At 34.1% G+C, this 5,926-nt stretch overlaps 1 long non-coding RNA gene across 4 annotated transcripts; it reads left to right on the top strand.

Moving 5' to 3' along the window:
• The first annotated feature begins 3,439 nt into the window (after positions 1 to 3,439).
• Positions 3,440 to 5,661, top strand: LOC113357923. 4 transcript variants are annotated; one of them, XR_003363998.1, is made up of 5 exons: positions 3,440 to 3,681; positions 3,954 to 4,104; positions 4,214 to 4,287; positions 4,815 to 5,310; positions 5,403 to 5,661. It is a non-coding gene; the product is annotated as an uncharacterized LOC113357923 (long non-coding RNA). The 4 variants fall into 4 exon arrangements; XR_003363999.1 differs by having other exon boundaries at positions 4,214 to 4,284; positions 4,812 to 5,310; XR_003363997.1 differs by having other exon boundaries at positions 4,214 to 4,284.
• Positions 5,662 to 5,926: the final 265 nt, after the last annotated feature.

Below are 5,926 nucleotides of genomic sequence, written 5' to 3' on the forward strand. Positions count from 1 at the left end.
CTATGGATATCTTTGGTGATCACGCGCTTCACTGTGCTAATGATGTTGGATTAAAGTTCCTCCATGACTTAGTACGTGATGTCACTAGTGGAAAAGAGGCTATTTGAGACATAATGTAACGACACAAAAACCTAATGTCTCAAAACCACAATACGCCGAATGCGTCGTTGTCTAAAGTCAAGTTGTCGTTATAGTTGGACTTTAGTTGACTTTTACAACGACACAAATGATTTTGTTGCTGACTAAAGTCAAGTCGTCCTAGAGGTTAGACTTTAGTTGACTTCCACAACGACGCAAGTTGTAGTTTCGTTTCACTACTACATAGATTTTTGGCGCGAAGATTCCCGCCAGTTTGTGTGGTTATAAGTACTTGTTTGTTGGAAGGGCTGAGATGAAATAAGTGTCCCTCGTTATTATCGAGGAATACATTATTTTTATGTTTCCATCGTCTCTTTATTTAGTTGTGTTCGTCTCTTTTCAAACCCCTCAGTACTCCCTCACCCAAACCCCTCACTCCAGCTCTCACCAAACCCCAAATCAGAGAAAAAAATCACACCATTGAACCATTTTCATTGAAACCAGCCATTATCAAAACCATATTCAATCTTGATTTTGTCCAAGGTAAAGTTAAGGTTTGCAAAAAAAAATCCCCTTTTCTGTTTCCTTTTTTTGTTCCTCTTGTTTAATTGTTGGTTTTAATTATCGTTTGTTTTTTTTATTGACAGGGTTTTACTTGATTTCTGCAAGATCTTGAGGTAAAATCACCTTAGTATGAAAATCATATATTTTGTAGTTTCTAATTGTTTTGTCTAATTGTTGGTTTTAATTATCGTTTGTTTTTGTTTATTGACAGGGTTTTACTTGATTTCTGCAAGATCTTGAGGTAAAATCACTTTACTATGAAAATCATATATTTTGTAGTTTCTCATTGTTTGTCTGATTGGGTATGAAGATCGAGAGAAGTGTGAGCAGTGACTGTGAGACAATTTTTTGATGTTGAAATGAAATGTTAAATGGTAATCACTGGAATGTAGATGTTTTAAGTTGTTTGTTTGTTAAGCAATAGTATAAATTTGTATACCATTAAGCAATAGTATTGGTACAAAGTAGCTAACTGGTTTTGCTGGGAAAATAGACATCATGTTCTTTGTAAACCTTTTATACAAGTATAAGATTCAAGTATTGTAGGTCTTGTAACTTTCACTTTATCTGAACATATACATCATGTTCTTTGTAAACCTTTTATACAAGTATCTTGTTTATTTCACCTTTATCGAGTTCATATCTCCTTGCATTTTTGGTGCTCGATTTAATCGATATCTCAAGGCTATTTATGCTTGAATTGGTAAAAAAATTTGGGTATGAAGATCATGTTAAGTAAATTTAGGATTTGTTATTATTTTGTATTGAATGATTAGTAACATGTTTAGGGTTTTTATTATTCAATTTATATCATGATTTGTATGATTAGCATCTCTATATGTTTTCAGATATTCTTAATGAAGTAAAATCTGAAATTTTCTGAAATTACATGGCTTTATATGTTCTGGTTTATGATTTCTATTTGATTTGTCATGTTTAGGGTGGTTTTTTATGCAATTTATATCATGATTTTTATGATTAATATCTAAATATGTTTTCAGATGATCTTAATGATGAAAAATCTGAACTTTTTACTGAAGTGGTATGTTAATATGATCTGAAGTTGTGGGTTATGATTTCTTTTTGATTTTAGATGACTATGGTGAGACTAAGTAGCGGAAGTTCCAGTAGATCTCAGCCTACAACTAGTAGGTCAACTGCAAGTGGTTGTCCTACTCCCTTGCTCAATGCTTCTGCAAGTCCAGGTTCTAGGAGTGAACATTTGTCTTCATCTGATGGTGAGCACTCTCCAAAGTCCAAATGATGGTCACAGTAATGAATCAGTGGAAAGTGTACGTACTGAGGATCAGTGGCATGCGACATTCCAACAATCTGTCAATGAAACTCAAAGTTCTCAAGAAAGCAGGAATGATAATAACATAGTTGTGTCTTTCAATTTCCTTCCTTTGTAGTGATGGTAATAACATAGGAATGGTAATAACGTCAAGTTATAATTTCTAATTAAGTATATTGGTTTTATGCAGTTGATCACCTACTTCCAGTTGCATTCAATGCACTTGAACAACCCATTGGAGATTCAAAGGCGCATTCCACCAACGTTGGAGTGATTTCTAAGAGTATTGTGTCACCATCTTATGTTCCCTGAAGGAAAGTTCCTCCGGAACTGAAGGAAGAAGTTTGGAGAGCAATCAAGAATGTGTACAACGTGCCTGAATTTGTCAAGGACAAAGCTATAAAAATGGCAAACAAAGCTTGGAGGAATGGGAAGACTCCTCTCAGGAGAGTGTGTGATACAGCTGGTACTACTCTTGCTGAAAAAAATCCAAGAGGCCAAGAAATCATAAGAAGAAAGATTGAGAGGCTTTTGTGTACATGGTTAGTGATGATAGAGATAAAGCAGCCAGAGTGAGAGGGAGGAGAGCAAGGAAAGCAGTTAAAGATCTACATAGTATTTAAAGAGATGGTATTACGCGGCGTCGCCATTTAATGGAACAACAAAGTCCAACTGGGAATGTTAGCAGATCTGTAGTGTTTGTTGCTACACATGTGTACCAAGAATTTCCAGAAGAAGAACTTGAACAATGAATTTTGGAACAAAATGAAAGTGATATATGTAAGTATTTTGGGATATATGATCTTGGGTTATAGATGTAACTATTTTGGGGGAAATTTTTTTGGGCACAGTTGAAGTGCATTGTAGTTTTGAGTCTCGTCTCTTTTTATGTAAAGAAGAAGACACTCAAAACAAGTTAAGAAATGTTTTACAGAACTTGCGAGTTCTCTGATGGATATTTATCTATATATGTATGTAGCTTTAGCGGGTTTCGGATCCCTTCTCTTATCTAATGAAATATATTGGTATCATCAATCTTGTTCAGTTTTAAAGTTATTTTTTCATTTCATTAACTTTCAATCTTGTTCAATTATATTCAATTGTTTCAATCTTGTTCAATTTTATCAACTTCTTTTTCTTTTTCTATTCTCAAATCTTTTGACAAAGCCATGCCAATCTTTTTCTGTTTTCTTCTTCAATTACGTAGTTTGAATCAAAATTCAACGAAAGATTCATAGTTGATTTTCACAGTTTCTACTTCAATTGGGATGAATCACAATTTCCAGTCTTTCTAAGAAGTTGGATTTTCTTTTTAATTGCCTATATACCACCAAAAATTTATAGTCTTTCTCATAAGTTACAGAAAACTTCAACTTCATATAATCGATTCTCATAGAGATCCGATTCAGCCCATTCATCTCTAGATGACTCAGGTGAAAATCTGACTCGGTCTATGTTATACTTGTTAGCTATCCATCGAGAAAAAAGAAAACCCATATTATCCTCTTTTTCTCTCTCTCTCTCTCTCTCTCACCCGGGAAAGGCGATTCTCTACAGATCTAATACTTCTCTCACTCTCAAGCAAATTTATTACTTGTCTCGAACAAATTAATCATCACCATGGGAAAAATTGATGATGGTTGTATTTACTAGTTAGGTTTCAACAACTTTCAGAAGATTTGAAAATGGCTGGCTCACCTCTGATTTCAGGTTTTGTCAGAGCTTCAACTCACCAACTTATTAGGGTATGTAATTTATTCCGAGTTCAATTTTTGAGTTAAATTATGAGTTTCAATTTATTAGGGTAATACACAAATTTTTCTATTTTTTTAGGGGTTTTGTTTAATTAGGTCAAAATATATAAGTAGTCTAGCGATCTAAATGTATATATCGGCAACAATTTGACTAAATTTTCGAATTGGGGGTTCTATCATTTATATATCACCAATAATTTGAATAAAAAGGAGGAAGTGATGTATGAAATCTGACAAAAGAAAATTATGCGACCTCTTGGCAGGTTGGTGTTCTTATAGGCAAAGCTCGAGAGACCATTCGGTTATTGCAGGATTCAGGAGATAAAATTCAAATCACAAGAGATGCTGAAGCTGATAGATATGCAACAACTAGACCTGTTGAATTGGATTCAGATACAAGTCCCAAATGAGAAGGTTTGGTCCTTGTTGCTTTTTTTTTTAATAAATTAGAATGCAATCAGTTTTGACCACAATCTGCGGGTATCTTTACTATGTCTAATATACAAGTACAATTTATATGCAGGTTGGTCTGATCGTTGGCAAGGGAGGTGAAACAATTAAATCCTATAGACAATATCTGGAGCAAATATCCAGGTAGTTGATACCGTTAAGCTTTGTTTGTAGTGTACCTTGTGATGCAATGCAAGGAATTCGATCAACCAACATGACTTAATCATTTCACTGAAAGCTAATTAGTCTAGTTACCTGAACGATACTTATTATGTCGGTTTATTGTCTTAATATCCTTATTACTTATGATAGTATGAGATACCTACCCTACTCATTCGTAACATTAATGGAGCATTTTCTTGGATATGTATGTTACTCCAAAAATAGTAGGTGTGCTGATGATAGTTTTATGCAATTTATGTTTGCTTCTCGGTAATTTGGTTATTCATTTGCCATTTGATATAACATATAATTCTAGGTATTCACATTTCTTCTAGTTATTTTCTTTGGACCCTATTATACTATATGGTTACTGTAGAAGCACATCCCATGGTTGAGAGGACAACTTGAAGGCACTCCCATGACAGATTTCCATATGCTCGCAATTGGGACGACGTTCCGCACAGTTTCGTATAAATCTTATTGTATTAATGGCTAAATATTCTATACAGCAGATGCAGAAAAACATTTGACTACACAAAATAGTGGAGTCACAATGAATGCTTGCACCAGCTTTAGAGAAAGTTCCAGGGATACTAACCTTGTCGATGACGATACTACATACTACGACATTCTGAAAAAGATACTTGAACTAGACTATGGAGTTTTCACATAAGTTGTTTTTATTGTGATTGGGCGCGAGTTGAAGACAAAGTACATGGATCATATGTGGATCGAGAGACAAAGTTGAGGTTTGTCAATTTTGAAAAGTTTGCGAGAAGCTCAAAGGAAGAAGACGAGCCGTTCATCCATGCTTCTCAAGTTAGCCAAGTTTTTTACTGCAGCGATTTGACAAGAAAGCATTGGAATCTGGTTTTGGAATCTCCTATAAGATCAGACCCCCATATTAATGCTTTTGAAGATCCATATGTCTTCACTGCAACCTCTAGTGATGCTCCATTGATTTCAGAAACGGTTGGAGATGATGATTATTGGAGTGTAATTGCTCAGGTAAAAATGCGTTGTTTCAGGACTTGTTTATTTTTTAATCTTCTTTATGTGAAAAGAGATTTGAACATTCATTCACTTCTTGATGCTTTCAGGGAGATGATGAGTATTCGGATGTAGATGATCAGGTAATAATGCTCGTTTCAATAAAATGTTTGTCCCTTTCAATGAAAGCTTCTTTTCTTCTTACCATACATGCTTTAATTGCTGAACAGTAATGCAAACTTACATACACTTTGCAATTATGATACTTTCTGTGGTTAGATAATCACACTATGTTGTCCTGTATATTTATCTCAACAAGTGTTGTCGTCTGCTTCTTTTTTACAGTTCAATAATTTTTTTTTTGTTTCCTCCCTTTGTTTAGTATACTCATCGTTGTTTCTTTTTTTGAGTCATATATGCAATATCTATGCACAACTACATTTTCTTCATATGTTGGTGTTGAAACAAAAGATTGCATTAAAATATTTCTAGGTATGATAAAATGTTCATGTTGATCATAATTTCTATGCTCGGGAATGTAGTTATTATCAAAGAAGAAATTGATGTTGCAGACATCTTTAATATTGACCCAGTTGATCTTACTATATCTATATGTGTAGTTTCCTGATTTGTA

This window comes from Papaver somniferum, chromosome 3 (assembly GCF_003573695.1).
Source record: "Papaver somniferum cultivar HN1 chromosome 3, ASM357369v1, whole genome shotgun sequence".
Classification (NCBI taxonomy): domain Eukaryota; kingdom Viridiplantae; phylum Streptophyta; class Magnoliopsida; order Ranunculales; family Papaveraceae; genus Papaver; species Papaver somniferum.